The sequence below is a fragment of the Phocoena sinus genome, chromosome 15, assembly GCF_008692025.1.
Source record: "Phocoena sinus isolate mPhoSin1 chromosome 15, mPhoSin1.pri, whole genome shotgun sequence".
Lineage (NCBI taxonomy): Eukaryota > Metazoa > Chordata > Mammalia > Artiodactyla > Phocoenidae > Phocoena > Phocoena sinus.
The window spans coordinates 61,542,417-61,560,903 of record NC_045777.1 but is presented as its reverse complement, the minus strand read 5'-3'; the positions used below and the strand labels follow the sequence as shown (position 1 = coordinate 61,560,903).

The 18,487-nt window shown below is 43.6% G+C and overlaps 1 protein-coding gene across 3 annotated transcripts in view; it reads right to left on the bottom strand.

Annotated features, from left to right (window-relative positions):
- The window catches only part of MRTFB (myocardin related transcription factor B), a 201,739-nt gene extending 191,809 nt beyond the window's left edge, over window positions 1-9,930 (bottom strand). For 2 of the 3 annotated variants that reach the window (XM_032605707.1, XM_032605711.1), the window contains exons 1-2: window positions 9,887-9,924; window positions 1,331-1,395 (exon numbers count right to left, since the gene is read on the bottom strand). The gene's annotated coding sequence lies outside the window, so the exon portion shown is untranslated. Of the gene's footprint in view, window positions 1-1,330; window positions 1,396-9,886 lie in introns of all 3 variants that reach the window. The other variant, XM_032605706.1, reaches the window with a different exon arrangement.
- Window positions 9,931-18,487: the final 8,557 nt, after the last annotated feature.

Sequence of the window (18,487 nt, the reverse complement as noted above, 5' to 3'; positions counted from 1 at the left end):
AGGTATGTGCTCGATGAGGAAATTCTTTATGTAAGACTATCAAATCAAAGAGGTCTTTAAAACATATAAGGTTTACTCCAGTCAAAAACCCTACTATCTCAAAAAAGATACTGGGGTTTCCCTGGTGGTGCAGTGGTTAAGAATCCACCTGCCAATGCAGGGTACATGGGTTCGATCCCTGGTCCAGGAAGATCTCCCATGCCGCGGAACAACTAAGCCCGTGCGCCACAACTACTGAGCCCACGTGCCACAACTACTGAAGCCCGCGCGCACAGAGCCCATGCTCCGCAACAAGAAAAGCCACCACAATGAGAAGCCCGGGCATCGCAACAAAGAGTAGCCCCTGATCGCCGCAACTAGAGAAAGCCCGTGCGCAGCAACGAAGACCCAATGCAGCCAAAAATAAATAAAGGAATAAAATTAAAAAGAAAAAAAAGATACCATTTTTTTCTCCTATTGGACTGGCAAGGATTAAAAAGATGAACAAAACTCAGTGTGGGTAGTTATACTTCTAAGAAGATAAATGAACATGTATACAATGATTTAAGTACAGGGTTAATCAACACACTATTATCCACTAGAAACAGTCTAAATGGTCATCAAAGGAATGATTCAATAAAGTATGGTGCCTCTAAAACAATGGAATATTACATGGTCAGTAAAATGATCATATATGATTATGCATGTCTCTTAACAATTCATGTGTAGAGATATATAAAAATATTGTTGCATTTAAAAATGACCACCATATACAGTGTACACCAATTTATTTAAAGATTTGTATATAAATACTTCTATATTCATAGATAAATTTCTAAAAGGATTTTCACCAAAATATTAATATTAATGGCAGCCATTTCTGGGTGGCAGGAATTAGGTGTCATTGAGGGAGGTTTTTTCTTACTATTATAATAAGAAAATAAACAACACATTTTCACTTAAGAAAATAAAGTGTTGCAATCTCACCAAGTGGCTTCAAATCCCTTCAACTCCCTACTTTAAACTCAAAGTTTTCACTGAATGTTGCAAGTATATGTAATCACCAAACAGCTTATGGATTTCCACCTGTGGGACCTCCTTCTCAGCACCATGCTTTAAAACAATGAGATGATGGAAATTTAAAGATTCATGTCAAAGAAGTAAGGAAGCCAAATGACCTTATTCAAACAGCCCACATTCCTGGCATCTACCTTAAGAACCTTAGGTTCTATGAACTTAAACACTCCTAAAACAATCTCCCTCTTACATCTTAAGAAAGCAGGCTATGGAGAGGAATTTTTAAAAAATAAGAGACATTTCCTTTAAAAAAATTAAATCATAAAAAACTTACCTCAGTAAAAATATTTAATTATTTTCCTGTCTTACATTCTCTTTCTTAGCACCTTTACTGTGAACCTAGGGGGGAAAAAAGTTAAAATTACTTTTAATTGAACATCTACTCATGCCAGGCAGGGTGGTCAGAGAAAGCCTCCTGGAGCACATGAAGTCTGAGAGGAATCGGAAAGAATAAAATACAAGTTACTAAAATGGCATGACTGGGAAGGAAAATGAGCAGGTGTAAGTGGAATTAAATAACTTTTCTTAAATGGTTGGAGGACCTACACATGACTGTATCCAACCTTGCAACAGGTGAAAAGCTGGGTTGCTAGACTTAGAACACCTGCATCTGAGTCTCAGCTCTACCACTTCCTAGCTTGTCTGATGTTGAGCAAGTCCATAAACCCATGTGCCTCGGTTTCCCCACGTGCAAAATAACAGGATCCAACTCACAGGACTGCTGAGGGTTATGTGAGATAATCCACATTGGGGACTTCAAAACAGTTCCTGTAACATAATAAATGTTCAATGAACATCAATTTTCGCTTTTATTATTACATGTTCTTATATAAAATAAATCCATTTGCCTCTCACCACCTCCACCACCACCATTATTATTACTGTTACTATTATTATTGAGAAGCGGCATAAGCCTTATCTTCAAGGGGTTTACAATGTACTGGGTGACAGATAAATTACCCAGACACATAATATGAGGCAAAAGAAAGATCAAAGTCAATTATTCATTTACTTATTTTAAAATATCTGAGTGTCTGTTCTTTGCCAGGTATTCTGTATTCTTTGGTGGACATGAGGGACATAGTTTGTCTCCTCACAGTTTCCAGTCCATCAAGGCCAAGCTATAGGACCGACAAGCTACACATGGAGACAGATCGTGTTTTTTACTGGGTGCAGGGCAGCACATATCTAAACTGGTAGAATTAGGTAGCAGAACATTCTGGGTGGAAGGGATGGCATTATAGGAAACACGGGGCCTTTGGGGAAAGCTAAGCAACCTCTGGTCAGGGTGCATCGGAGAGGGCAAGCAGCAGCAAGGCTAGAAAGGCAGGCAGGAGGGGCCTCAAATACAGGGCTGAGTTTGTTCTCTTAGTATATTGATTATCCTGCTCCGAGTGAATCACAACTTGCTTTTAACTTCAAGTCTAGCATCATTTTATCATTTTTCTTCTTTTCTTTGTCTTTTAAAGGTGAGAGGGGAAAGAGGAAGAAAAACAGCACAGCAACCTCAATCTATGTTGCCGCTGGCAGTGATGGTGGTGGAAGTGGCACTAAGTGATGAGTCCCAAGCTCTTTTTAATTCTCCCAACATTCTTACCAAGCCAGAAATGTTCCTTTTACTGATTAGAAAACTGAGACTCAGAGTAGTCAAATAGATCCCCAGATGTCCACAGAGCTCATAAATGCAGCCACAGAATTTAACTGTAAGCCTGACTCCCAAGGCTTTCTTTTCTTTTAGGCAAAAATGTATAAAGGATTCTGCAGAATTTAACGTCTGTTAAAAACTACTTAGAACTTCAGGGTATATAAACTTCTGTACTTACACAGAAATAAACAGCCTTCATACAAACAATCAAAACCACTTACAGGGACTTCCCTGGTGGCGCAGTGGTTAAGAATCCGCCTGCCAGTGCAGGGGACACGGGTTCGAGCCCTGGTCCGGGAAGACCCCACATGCCACGGAGCAACTAATCCCGGGTGCCACAACTACTGAGCTTGAGCTCTAGAGCCCACGAGCCACAACTACTGAGCCCACATGCCACAACTACTGAAGCCCGCATGCCTAGAGCCTGTGCTCCACAATAAGAGAAGCCACTGCAATGAGAAGCCAGCACACTGCAACAAAGAGTAGCTCTCGCTCAATGCAACTAGAGAAAGCCCGCGCACAGCAACGAAGACCCAATGCAGCTCCAAAAAAAATTAATTAATTAATTTAAAAAACAAACCTTAAAAAAAAAACCACTTAGAAAAGATAAAGGAAAAGAAGATCTCACAAAAATATATATATATACATACATGTATATGTGTGTGTGTGTGTATATATATATATATATATATATACACACACACACACAATAAATTTAATAAGAAATGGGCAAAACCTATACGAGAAAAACTTGAAAATGCTCCAGAAGGATTCCGGAGTAAAACCAAACAAATGAAAAAATACACAATGTTCCTGGATAGGAAAATTCAATATCCGAAAGATATCAATTCTCCCTATGTTAGTTTATAAATTTAACACGATCTCAATTTGCCTAAGTTCTTTTTCTTCTGGAACTGACAAATGATTCTAAAGTTCACATGGAAAAATAAACAAGCAAGAATTGCCAGGAAAACGAAGGTCAACAGGCGAAACTAGTTTTACAAGGCATTAAGACATTTTATAAAACCAATAATGTGTACTTGTGCAGGAATACAAAGACTTAATGGAATAGAACAGAAAGTCCAGAGATGCACCCCAATACATCTGAAAATTCAGAATATAATGAAGGTGTATTGTATTCTGAAACAAATGGGTAAAGATAACTGGTAGCCATATGGAAAAAGTTGAATCTATATATCACTCCTGAACACCAGAATAAATTTTAAATGGATCAAAGGTTTAAGTGTAAAAATGAAACCATAAAAGAAAAAAACACTGAAAGAAAAAAAATGGGCCAAATCCAAATTCTTGGAGGCCTTTCCGTGACTCAAAATCCAGACACCATAAAATATTAACTACTTAAAATTTAAAGAAAAAACTTAAAAGCCTTCTCTATACCAAAATACTTGACAGCAATTTTTTTAAAAATGACAATCTTGAGGAAATTGCAACTCACATCACAAAGGGCTAATCTCTCTAATTTATAAATTCCTAGAAATTGATAAGAAAAATGTGATCCAAAAGAAAAACGCAGAAAGGTCATGAACAGATGGTTCATAGAAAAAGAAACAGAAACAGCCTTTAAGCACGTGAAAAGATGCTCAGCCTCACTCACAATCAAAGTAATGCACATTAACACCACGAGTAACTTTTCACCTTTCAGACTGATACAAATCCAAAGGTTGGTAAACACTCTACTGGGAGAGGCTATGGAGACAGGTACTCTAGTGCATTACTTGCAGGAGTTCAAAATTGTACAACCCTGAAAGAGGGCAGCATTTATCAAAATTATAAATGCATTGCTCACTGACCCAGTAATCCCACTTCTGGAAAGATATCCCACAGATACACTTCACATATACGAAATGATATGTACACAAGTTTATTCACCACAGGCTGTGACTGGAAGAGACTGGAAAACACTCAAGTATCCATCATTTATTGGGATACTTCATCATTTATTGGGGCTACTTAATAAACTCTGGCACAGGCCACACAATGGTATATTCTGCATCTGTTAAATAAATGTTTTCTATATACTAATGTAGAAAGATACTAAAGGTATAATAACTGAAAAAAAAAACAGGGTCAGAATAATTTACATTTTATATAAAAAGGAGGGGATATATAGAGTATACTGGGATCTGCTTGTATCTACACAAAGAAACAGTAGACATCTATAGGAAACAAATAGAAAAAATTATCTGTGGCCAAAGGGAGCATATTAGACCAAGACAGAGGTGGAAATTAGACTCCTCAGAATACTCCATTTTAGTTTTTGAACCACATGAACATTTTATATATACAAAAAGAATTTTAAAGTGTTAAAAGTATAACTCACAGGACGAAGAGAAAGAGAACTACTTATCACCTAGAGTCAAAATCCAACACACATTAAAATAGAATTTTTTCCTAAATTAGGAGTTTGGGATTAACAGATACACACTACTATATATAAAAAAGATAAACAACAAGGACCTACTGTATAGCACAGGGAACCATATTCAATACCTTGTATAACCTATAATGGAAAAGAATCCGAAAAAGAATATATATATATATATATATGTGTACATATGTATATATGTGTGTATGTATAACTGAATCACTTTGCTGTACACCTGAAACTAACACATTGTAAATCAACTATACTTCAATTTAAAAAGTAATAGTAAATAAAAATGAAAGAATTTTTCTCTGAAATTAGATATTAACAAGCAAGATTAGTGTGGCCATCACTAAAAATCATACAAGACAATCTGATTTTTTTTCTTTAATCAAGCTAAAGCACAAGATTATAATAATCTATAAAACCGCTATTTGGGGGGCAAGGAATCAGAAGAGAGAATAGGAAAGCGCAACGAGGATGCTTTAGCCTAATGCTTCTCAAAGTATGGTCCCTGGACCAGCAGCATCAGCATTACCTGAGAACCTGTTAAAAATGCAAATTCTCAAGCCCCAGCCCAGACCTACTGAACCAGAAACTCTGGGAGTGGTAGGGAGTAATTCTGGTAATACACACTCAAGTTTGAGAGCCAGTGATCTGATCCAATGCTTCTTACACATCCTCATGCATCACTTGGAGGAGGATATTGTTAAAAAGCAGATTCTGGTTCAGTAAGTCTGGGGTGAGCCCCTGAGTCAGCATTTCAAACCAGCTCCAGGAAGCTGCTGATGTGCTGCTGGTTTGGGGAGTGCACTTGCGAAGAAAAGCTCAAATCCACCTGGGGAAGAAGGTATGTAGTCTTCACGTGGCTGAGTTTCCTATGAAATTTGCCCTCAGTAGCAGAGTCCATACACAGGTTTCCAGGGTGGGAGACATCATGTAGCGTCCCATATAAATTCTGTCTTTAACTCGGACTAAATACATTTTCAAGCATATGTCTTATTAAAATAACAGTGAATTGTTGAAATTCAATTTAAGGATGTCTCGTTTGAGACGACTTTCATTTATAAGTGGACCCACAAACCTTCCAGAATGGGGAAAAAAAACCCAAGAAGGCATATTCATACATCTGCCTGGTTATACTGTCTGATTAACTTTATTTCAAACACATTAACCATACCATCTGCTCTCCATGAAAAATCACCCGTTTGTTTCCTTCTAAACATTTTGAAAATGGTTCTTATATTTACAAACACTGACTCTCCATTTGTTTTACATGGGGGGAAAATCTTTAAAGGCATCTTCCAAGTAAAGAATTCTAGTTGAGATGGAAGGACCTGGAACTGTTACGTATCTTCATTTTGCAAGTCATCCTTTGTATAAAGTTTTTGGTGTTAAACATTAATCAATGTGCTGAAATTTCTACATATCCCTATCTTACGGCATCTATCAATAAGACGCCATCATTTCCAGACACTATCATTTTATGGACCACTAAGAAAGAACAAAAGTTGCCAATTAAACCATCACTTGTCAATTTTAAGATATAGTCCATCTCAGATATGCATCTTAAAAAATATATCAAGGAAATAGCTTAATTATAAATCTCAGAGATATGCATGTAATAAATTATGCATTTTCATCCACAGAGGCATGGATTTTCGTCCATACAACAATTTGTCCCACGCCTAAACACTGGAACGGTTTCAACTTCCATGCAATATTATTTGGTTCATTTTTGTACATATGAGTATTTTTTTAAAAGGTAGTGATTAAAAAAGAGTGACCTCTTTTTACCCTGGAACATGATACTGCTTGCACAAAGTAATACAAATTAATCACTCAATTTGGATAATTTTCCAATCCAAAAGTATTCAATGTAGCTATCTCTAGGCTATTTATTTATTTTCCCCCCATAATAGGTGTTTAATGAGTGAGTAAATAATGTCCCCCTGAAAAGACCCCCACCCCAATTAAAGGCCAACTGCAGTAGCACTTCAGGGTTGAAACCCTGCTTCCTTCCTGCTAGGAGGTGCCATGTCATTTATTGAAACAAAACAAAAACAAAACAAAACAGGGCAAACACATTTCTTAATAAGTGCAGTTTGTGAGAGCGCACTTGTGATGGGTCAAGGGGAAGTAAAAATAATCAGAGGATCACTGTAAGAAAAACCTTTAGGTCTGGCACCTGGGAGACCACTGGAGAGGAGGCAGTGGGAGAAACTTCATGTTCTGAAAGGAAGGAGCCCCCCAACTCCCTTCTTCCCTCTCACCCGATTAATCCCACCAGAAACTACCAAGATGCCCGGATAAAAGGTTTCAAGTTCAATAGTCACACTCTCTCCAAATACAAAAAGCAGGTACAAAATACATCCTTCTTTTCTGACAAAAGCCTTTACTTACATGCTTGTTTCCATAGCACCTTTCAAAAGTAACAAGCAATGAACAATAAACGAACATCTTATAGCAAAGAAGCAATTTATCTATCCAAGGAAAAGGAAAAATAAACTTCCTTTGTAGATTTAACAAAAGTTGAAGAAATTCATCATGTTACACTGTAGCTATATAATAGTCGGAGATGAACTTTCTCAACTCAATTTGCATTTTCCCCATAGCAGCAAGACTAACAGTTTCAAATGAAAAGAATTTCTAATGAATCATATTAGGAGGACTGAGGACAATATGACTGTAGGTCATTTTAGTTTTCACCCTTGTACAATATGCATTGACCAAATTCTCTAACATGGATATTAGTTAAGTAGAAGGAAAGAACAGGGAAAAAATGTTCCCAATAAAAATTGTTTGTCAGTTAAATTCTGCCCCCCTCCCTGTTATAACTGACTAGACAACGACGACTGTTTTTTAGAGTGGATCTCAAAGGAGCTAGTACGGTCCTCTAAGAGACATGTTTAGTTATCAAGTGACTAGGGCACACCACTGGCATTTAGTGTCTGGAAGCCAGGATGCTTGAACTTCTCACAATGCATGGGACAGAGCTACATAATGAACATTTATCCTGGTCCTGAGAATCGTTTCAATGACCAGCCAGATTTATCACGGTAACTGGCGTTACTTTAGAACACAATACTAAACAGTTTTCACAAGAAACTATGGAAAAACCCCAGTAATTCAGGGGAAGGTAGCTAACGTGAGGGAAGTTGAGATTGAATAATAACTCGTGCCTGAAAATTAGCGACCATTTCCTCACACCATGCATTATCTCAACATATAATTGCATCACAATACTGAGCATACCTACACTACTAAGTAACATACTGGCACCGAATCAAACACAAAGCAAAACAAACAAACAAACAAAACCTTTCAATCTAGCTAATATTTTATTCATTATTATCAGTGATAAGCGGTAGGAATCCAGCATGGTGCCTCGAAGCAGCCAGTACCTCCAAGCTTGTGGCACAAAAGCTGCCCTACAATGTCGTTTGAAAACGTGGCGTTCACGGAGGGGTTATATTAATATTATTTACATGTTGACTGAGATAGTCTGTACTTTACCTTGGCATGTTATTCCTAATTCAACCCGGACTTGTTTCTCTCTTCATTATCATAAAAAGTTTATCCCAACACTTAGGCGTCCCCTACCTCTGTGTCTATCTATCTCTCTAATCTTTCCTTTTCTTGTATGAAATAGCTTCTGATATTTTTACCTCTCTTCAGGCCAAGCTTATTCACTAGAAGCAGGTACAGCACAGCAGTATGTGCTAGATGTGATATGGCAATGCACGTCATATATTGTTCTCCTTTTACTTCTCCCTTATATTTAAATCGGAGCATCACACTGATTTTCAATTATGTATGTAGGTAGGTTACATTACCGACGAAGTTCATTTCAGAGCTGTAATGGGGGCTTTACAAACTTCTGCTGCAAGTGGGAGGAGCCTTGGCCTGACAAAGTTGAGCACCACTGCTCCGAAGAGTGGAATCACGTGCTTAACCAAAAACAAACTTGAAAAGTTTCCTTTGCTTAAAGCAAGCCCTGGGCTGCAATATTCCACTTCCATTCGATCTGACGCCCCACCTCCGACACACACCGCTGCTTTTAAGCCCACTTCTGCCCTCACACAGGGCCAAACAAAAGTTATTGACCATTTCGGGAGCAGGGACCCTTTTGGGAAATCGACAAAAGCCAAGGACTCTCACCCAATAAACTCATATGCCATGCTGCATTCAAGCAGGGGGAGAGGGTCCCCAGACACACCCTCTGCAGCCCAATCGGGACCGGAGGAGTAGAACTCGAGCCCTAAAACCCAGCGAGTGGGGGTGGGGAGAAGGATGGGAGGCAAGTACGGGGCGGGGCGCTGGACTCGCTGTGCCAGGGCTTAAACCCCTACTCTACCGTGTCCCAGCACGGAGACCCTGGGCAGGGCGCTCCACCTCTCCGTGCAGCCCAGCAGTGGAACCGCGTAAGCGCGGGCAGACGGTTAAGGCTCAATAAATGGTGTTGCCGCGGGCAGCAGCGCCACGTCCACTGCGCCAACCCGCCGCCGGGGGAAACTGAGGTGCGCCTCGCGGTTGCACCCGCGTGCGGGGACTGGCTGCGAGGAGACTGGCCCTACGGTCCCGCGGCCCTGGCCCGGCAGCCCCGCCCCGCCCGCGCGGGTCCCGGGACGGCGCGGACCCGGCGGCTCCGCTGCAGCCGCAGGGCCGACTGGAGAGGCCGCCCAGGACACGGGCCGCCCGCCCGGCTGGCTCCCCTGTCCGGCCCTCGGTCTCTGCCGCTCTCACCCGCTCCTCAGCCCCAACGGCAGACGCCGCCGCTGCCGCCGACCGCAGCTCACCTCTTGGGCCGCCGCCGCCGCCGCCGCTGCCGCTACAGCCGCCGCACGATCTCGCGAGACTTCGCTCCCCTCCGCGCTTCCCCGCCCTCTCCGCGGCGCGCGCGGACCCTGGCCTGTAGCAGGCTAGGCGCGCTCCCGAAGAGCCGCCCCTTCGCCTCGGGGTTAGGTCTAGCCGGGCTCGCAACCCAGCGTCCGGGTCTCTGCATCCATTCCGCCCACCTCCGCTCCGTGAAGGTGAAAGGTTAAAAGCCAGGTGCGGGACGGCAGCCTCCCTCTCACCTGGATGACCGCGTGCGCGTGCGCATGCGCGCGCCCGGGGCCCCGGACCTTGGAGCCTTTGCAAAGGCTGTGACCACTGTGACAACAATAATCCCAGCAGCCAGTCTTGGAATGCTTCCTGGGTGCCGAGTACTTTTACAACTCCTCCTGGGTCCTCACAAGAGCCCCCAAGAAGTGGGTATTACCATCCTATCCGTTTCAGAGAGGATAAAATGGAGGCTTGGCCAGGTTAACAACTGCTACCTCTAGGTCACACAGCTAGGAGTGGGCATGCGGGGTTGTCTGACGCTCAAGTCAAAGCCCAGTTTTCCCGCCTCCATGACAATCCCCAGACCCTGTCCCTGTTCCTTCCGCTGAGGGCACCAAATCTCAGCCCTTCTTTACTTCCCTCCCAAGGTTCACCAAGGTGAACCTAGGAGGGCAGTTGCTACAGTCCCTCTGGTTTTATGGAGCTGCTGTCAGGAAAATGCTTCTCCCCCATTACACGAACTTCCTAAACCTCCCTGTGTCAGACCCTGTACAGGGCCCTGAAAACTATTTATATTCGATGGTCGCCTCTTTATACTGGTGGCGTTTTGATGGTAGAGAGCACAGTAGAATGGGACACAGGACCCAGAACCAGAATGTACATGGATGTCAGGGGGTGCAGAGAAAGGTGTGACTTCTTCCTAGGGGCAAAATCTTAACCTTATACATATAATTGTTTCTAAAAAAGAGGGGCTAACATTTATTGAGGGCGTTTCAAGGTCACTACCAATATTCTTCCGAGTCAAGTCATAGGAAAATGGAGACTCAGAGAGATGAAGAAATTGGCCTAAGGCTCCACGGTAAGACAGGGTTTGAACCTGGGTCTGAATCCAGAACCCAGTACTGCCTTGCACTAAAGTCCCATGAGCTAGCAGGTCTGGGCCAACAAGCTGCTGTAAAATCAAAAGCCTTGGAGGTTCTAGCTATTCCTTAACCTTGCATCAGGGTCTGCAGGGGCTTGCCCAGGCCACCTGACAGTCACATCCATCTCAGCAAACTCTGGCCTGCCCACCCTGCAAGGCTGCTCACTCCCTCCAGAAATAATGCCACTTCCTGCAGGCCAGAGGTAATAGGTGCCCTCCAGGTGTGAACAGCACCCAACCCACCTGATGGAGGAACTGAGAGAGGAAGGGAAACCACATCTGATGGGCAGCTACAGGATACCAAGCACTGCTCCAGGTGCTGTCCATTCATTAGCTAATTTAGTCCTCCCAATAATCCCATCGGGAGGGAGGTATCGTTGTCCCCATTTTGCGGGTGAGGAAACCAAGGGCCTAAGAGGGGAGAGAAGTTGCCCGGCCCAAAGATACACACAGGTGGTAAATGGGAAGGCTGGACTTCCACCAGGTCAGGATGTGCCCAGACCTGCAAACTTTGGCCTCAGGGACCAACAAGTTTCTCCCTGCCCCAAAAGCCTTCATAAAGCTGTAAAGCTAGAAATCCCCTGAGTTCAGGACTCCAATCTAACATACCATACATATCTGGGTGGACTGTGCCTTGATATTCTCATCTAAAACAGGGGTCCCCAACCCCCAGGCTGCATTCGCGGCCTGTTAGGAACTGGGCCGCACAGCAGGAGGTGAGCGAGTGAAGCTTCATCTGCGGTTCCCCATCACTCCCCATCGCTCGCGTTACCGACGAACCGTCGCCCCTCCCCCTGCACCCCGTCCGTGGAAAAATTGTCTTCCATGAAACCGGTCTCTGGTGCCAAAAAGGTTGAGGACTGCTGATCTAAAATAAAGATATAAATAGGTTGCTGGGAAGAGGACCCAGTTAATGTATGTGAAGCATGTAGAAAAGTACCTTGCACAGATTAAGCACTCAGTAAATTATAGCTATCATTACATGTCTGAGTTATTTTATTCTCTCCCCATCTCCCGATATAAACTCCAAATCAATTTGGAGGGTGTGACCTTATATACTCAGATATAGAAATAAAATTAGTTTCTAGCACACTGGAAACAATCCACTGCTCTTTAGTGGACAAAATTACCCCCGCCTTTCCTCCTGATGGTGGATAGAAACCAGGCTCTCCTGAAGCTCTGATGCGCTCTCTCTTCCCAGTTTCCTGGGAGACTGGCAGCCTGTTTTAAAAAAGGTTCCCCTTACATAGTAAAAGCCACCCAAATATTTTTAAGTTGTTGGCAAAAACAAAAAGAAACTTGTTAAGAGAATTTTCGTGAGGTTGGGGGTTAATATAATCACTGTGACATCTTGAGGAAAGTTTTTATAGAAACTGAAGCTGCCACTACCCTCAGGCCATGGTACCCCAGGTTAGGTTCCTACCCTGATACAAGGCGTGTCACATGTTCCCATCAATGGCAATGGCTCACTGTGGAAGTGATTCTCACAGGGCAGGGGTGGATGTAATAAGATCCATGGAGGGCATTATAGATGGAGAAAAAAAAATCAGGGTGATTCTAATGTGTATACCTCTAAGGGTTGAACCTGTGGTTTCCAAAAAGCACTATTAAAACGTCTTTGATCCAAGAGGAACTTTATAAATGCCCATAATGGGATTTGTTTAACCCTCATTCATTCAATAAAAACTTAAGCACTTAAGTGTCAATCACTGTGTTAGTAGCTGTGAGCAAGACACAGTCTATGCTGTCATCGTATTGATGGCCTAGAGGGAAGAGAGGTGTTAATTAAATAATGGAACCAATAGATGTTGAAATGTCATGTGATATACAGAATGAAAAATAAGAGCAAATGACCAGGAAAAATAAAAGAGGCTGGATGGAAGGGTAGGAAAGAATTTGCCAAAACTTGAGTTCTGGAGGATGCATTAGCGTGAACTAGGCAAGGAGGAGAGGGGAGAGCATTGCGGAGATAAGGATGGGTCCGTAAAGAATAGGTGAGAGTAGGTAACTGGGAGAGCCAGGTGGACTGGGGCCTTATGAGGCATCTCAGGCAGGTACACACCCTGATCACACGGGGACAGTAGAGAGGAGAGAACCCATCTGGAGACAGATGAGAGTCCCAGGCAACGCCATTGGTCTCCACATACCATCCTTCCCCATTGGTCAATCCAAGCTCATTATGGACTCCTACTGCCTCTGCCCCACTAGTGCTGTGTCAAGGATGGGCAGGCTGTCGTGACACAGCTGTTGTATCTCCAGCTGATCTGTATTTGAGGAGATCTCACATTTTACATCCCACCACCCTAGAGCAGAAATCAGGCTGCACATCTCCTGCCTCCCTTGCAACTAGGACAAGGGATATGACATAAGCTCTGCCAGCCAGATGTACCACGTGAGGCTCAATCTGGTCATGAGCCTCGGTTCTGTTGATGTGACCGGTGGCCAAAGCAACCAGCTTTGGGGATGGCGGTTGCAGGGCCAAGCTCCCAGTGGAGAAGCCGCACGGGTGCTGACGGCAGTGATGGTTGTAGTGACGGCAAACTCAGGCAGGGTGATGGTTAGCTGATCAGGCCGGGCCTGCAGTGTGGTTTGGGGCATTTTTCCTAGAAGCTTAGCCTCAATTTCTTTCCTCCAGCCCTCCCAATGATTCTGTGGGTTACCTAACATCCTTTATTACATTCCCCTTTCTGCTTAAATTGGCCAGCGTTTCCACCAAGAACACTGACCTCTCATAGACTGAAGCTGGTTGGAGCCAGTGAGACTTGGAGAGAGACTTGCTGGGGCAGTGGCAAAGGGAACTTTCTCTACTGGAAGAGAGAGCCCCAGGAAGCCAGCTTGCTCTCCCTGCCTGGCATGTAATCTCCGTTGCCATCAGTGGCTCCTTCCATAACTGCTGGACAAGGTCAAGTCTGCAAGGCAGAGCGGAGGAACCAAAAGATCCTGGTTCCTTAACTATGTTACCAAGCTGCTGGACTGATCCCAGACCTACAAGGCCCTGGACATCCCCTTCTCTGAGCTAATGCATGTGGTTAAATCAACCTGAGTTGGCTTCTCTGTTCCTTGCAGCCCAAACATTCCCACTGGGGCAAGGAGAAAAGAAGCAACTTATGGGGAACAGGCACTCATCTCTCCTGGGTGTGTCAGGGGCCACCCCAAATCCTGGGAACCTTTGACACCAACCTCCTTCATCCTCACCCAATATCAATCCCACTCAGGTAAGCCCTACCTGGCCCCAAACACTTCATTCCAGAAAACATCTCCTTCCATTGCCCTTCCCAGCCTTTGGCTGTCTCTTTGATGGCCACAAAGTGGTTCTGTCACTTGCCCAGCTCACACATCTGGTAAGTGGCAGAGCTGAAGGTCTGGAGGCAATCCAGATCCCAGGCTTTTAACCACTATGTTTAATGCCATGCACCCTCCAGCCTCATTCCATTAAGAAAAAAAAAAAAAGGATGGCCTTGAGCCAGGAGAAAAACAGAAAAAGAGCTCAAGTCCAGCTCCATATTTGCTATCTGGCCTTGAGCAAGCTTCTTAAGTCTCACTTTGAAATGAAAATGAAGTTAATGATGCCAGCTTCATAGAATCTGGCAGTCATCTGTGTGGCCCACCTCTGGCTCCTCACCTTCTGTGCACACGCTGGAACCCACTTCCTGGGCCACCTGTGTGGGGTCCCATGATGAGTCCCAGCCAGGGTGTGTGAATGGGGGGAGTACGTGTCAGTTCCGGGCTGCTGCTCTATCGAGCAGCAGAGCCCCCAGCCAATCCATCACGGACATATAATGTGAGCAAAAACCAAACCTTTATTGTTTGGGGTTGCTGGTTGTCATAGCATTTACTGACCTATACTGATCGATACATACAGTACGGTCATTTACTCACTGACTCGAGAAACACTTTTCTGCTATGGTTCTAACCACAGATGGATAAAAGAGAAAGCTCAAGCAGCAGTCCTGAAGGTTCTGGTGCAGTTATGCTGAGATGGGGCCCAGACCGCTGCAGTTTTCTGGGGCTCCCCCGTGATTCTGATGCACTGGCAAACCTGAGACCCTTGCATTACTATTGACCCACCATGTCATGGTAGAGCCAGACGGGATGCTTACCCCAGAGCGCCACGTAGACTAGGCATGACAATTACAGAGAGAAAAATTACAATGCAACTATAGTTTAGTGATCTGAAATCTGTAAAATTAAGTGAGAATATATGGGAGCTTTATGAACTGTAAAGTTGTATGTGTAATAGAAAGTAGATGTGCGTCCTGGCAAATCCATGCATCAATGGTGTGATCCAAGACTGGGTACCTGGGCTCTCCATTTCCTCCTCCTAACGTAGATAGTATTATTTGCCTCTCTGTTTTCCAAAGATGAAAACTGAAACTCAGAGAAGTTCTAAAACATCACCCATGGTCACACAGCTAGTACAAGGCTGAACTGGAATCCACACCCAGGTTCTTCTGTATCTAGAGCTGACCTTCTGAAACACTGGGTGTAGCTGGTTCACACAAGGCCCCTGCTTGTCTCTCCAGCCAGAGCTTTTGTCTACCCCTTCACCTAGCCTAGCTTCTAGCCACACCAAACTGCTCGCCTTTCTCGCCCACACTACCAGTTCACACCTCTGTGCTTTGGCTCCTGTTAGCCCCACTGCCTGGCATGCCTTCCCTCTCTTCCCACTACCCTGCCTCCAAACAGCTGCCAGATCTTTAGATAAGTGGTTTGATGAACCCATCCTCCGTGGCTGACCATGCCCCACAGTAGGTCTTACACGTGGCCCTGCAAATGCCTCCTCCATTAGATTGCAGCCTGTGGAGGGAGGGCCCCTCGCTTCCTTTCTCTAGGCCGTGTGACTAGCATCGTGGGCACTTCTGCTGATGCATCTGCCACAACCACCCGAATACCTAGCTCAGCAAAACCAAGGCCCTACAGCTTACAGGACAGACCCTCCCAAGAAGACAACACAGCAGAGTATTTCAGAAAGCAGGTTCAGGATTCGAATCCAGTCACTTTGTAGCTTGGGGACTGCAAGCCCCGTACGTAGTATCTTGCAAGCCTCAGTTTCTTAGATGAAAAATGGGGCTAATGACAATACCTGCCTCACACAGTTGTTGTGAGAATTCAATGAGATATGATGTGTATAATAAATTTATGTATGTCACCCAGCTCATAAGGAAGAACTGAATTAATTTCCAGCCGATTTCATCGTTGTTAGCACCGTCGTTATCACCTCATTCTTCTTCTTACTATGACTATGGCTCAGCATGCCCCCATAGCTATCATTGTTAATATTATTACTCACCACATCCTCCTCCCTTCCCGCCAGCCCTAAGTGACTTTGCTAAGCATTCCTTCCAAGAATAGACAGTATTCTTGGGGTTCCCGAAAGCCGTTCTTCATTGTCTCATTGATGGTTCAGTGTCCGCTATGATTTAGCATCTCTGCTACCCCCTAGAAAGATGCCCAGTTGGCTCTTCAGGAAGTTTGTGGCTGCCAAGACCTTTCCATCCAGGCTTCCTGGATACAGCTAAGAAAATATGGGCTCTCCCGAGGCGCTCTCTCTCTCTCACTGACTTGACATCATCCCCATCTGGGTTCATTCTGGGTTCATTTTTGGTCAGCCCAGGCCACTGCGAGGGTGCCCCCTCCCCTGGCTATGGGAATGACAGGATACCAGTCAAATAGGTCTGTGGGCTTCTGGAATTGTTGATAACACCAAAAGGAATAATGCCTCCAATGGGCTTTTTTTTTTTTTTCGTGGGGAGCTAAAAGAGTCAGGCTTTTGAGTTTCAAATAAAAAGTGCTTCATATGCCATCAGAGTGAGCCACTCTTGCTACTCCTTGCTTATCTTTCACATATTCAGAGTGTGGAGGGCAAAACATGGGTGTTCAGCAAAGAATTTCTTGAGGTTTCGTGCTGAACAGCTCCAAGCTGTTATGAAAGGACGGAAAAACAGAACATTCCCCCACACCCGAAGTATTACAAGAAAAGGGAATGGAAGAGGAAAACCAAACCTCAGACAACAAAAATTTTTTAAAATATGAAGTTGGCTTTTCTGATTGAGAAGGTTCTGAAGACCCAGCCATGAATGGTTTCTGCTGGGATGTGCATTTAAGTGAAAATTCACAAAGTCTGTGAAAATGGAAATGGGAGGTCAGAGGGAAAGAGGACAGCATGCATGTTGGGAGGGACAGAGGGGCAGAAATCAACGAGGAGGTAAGAGGCAAGGTGCTTCCAGGAGCAAGGACAGTGGTCAGGGTAAGAGGACCACTGGGTGAGAGTTTTTTCCAGAGAGAAAAAAAATAGGCAAATTGTTTTTTCCATAACAATGTTGACACACAACTGCTCGAATAAAATTTGCATTCCCATCTGACTCATTTGGCTGGAACAATGAGCTCACATTCCAGAGCCTGAGCTGACCCTCCTGAACCCCACTGCTGATAAAGTATAAAGTGTGTAATTAGCACTTTTTGCACTAAGAAGGACCATGAAATCTACTGGGTTCTCTTTTGTCTAGCTTCTGACAGCAACCTCTAGCACTCAACGTCCTATTCTCATGTTAGTCATTTCCAGGGGAGAAAAGAAGAGGGTAGGCATGAGAAGGGAACATTTTTCACAATTTATCAAGCTCTTCAATTAAAAAAACAAATGAAGTTACAAATCAGGAAAGTTACAAATAAGGAGGGAGGCATGAATGACCCTATGGTGATGAACTGAAATCAGTAGTATCAGTATGAACTAAAGTTTAAAAAAATAGATAGATAGATAGATAGATAGATACAGATATAAATATAGAAGCGTGTATGCATGGATTAGCTTACACAATATATTTCCAAGCTCCGAACACTGAGAGGACCTAGAAGCAAGGATTCCCCAGTAGCAACGAGCACACTTGCCACCAAGATCTTGGTTTCTAAACACCATTCTTCAATGAAAGGAACCAGGGCTCCTTGGAGAAGTGGTTGATTCCAAAGCTGGGGCAAGGAAAATACAAGATGAGCCTTGAACACCACGTAGCACCAGAAAATAGGGAATTACTCAAGAAAGGTTGGGGGCTTATTGCAAGGGTATATGAACCAGCCTGAAATAGCTCCCAGTGGTCAAAGCTGGAACAATTGGAGCAAGAAAATTATGATAGGATTGGATTATAAGCCATAGAATAAAATAAATACCCATGAGTCCATATTGATGGAAGGAAGGGAAGAAGAAAGGAAGTGAGTCTTGCCTTAAAGAAGAATTACAATTAATAAATGTAGAAGGAATAAGGGAAGTAGAAAAATCATGTCCAGAACACCACAGTAATAATTGCCTCAGGTAAAATCCACAGATGGATACTAAAATTTAAGCGGTCAAAATTGTGAGGAGAAACAGGGTAGTCTCAAAGTATCTCTCCCCCAATATTTACTAATTACAAAGGGAAAAAGTAGTACATTTACAGTGAAG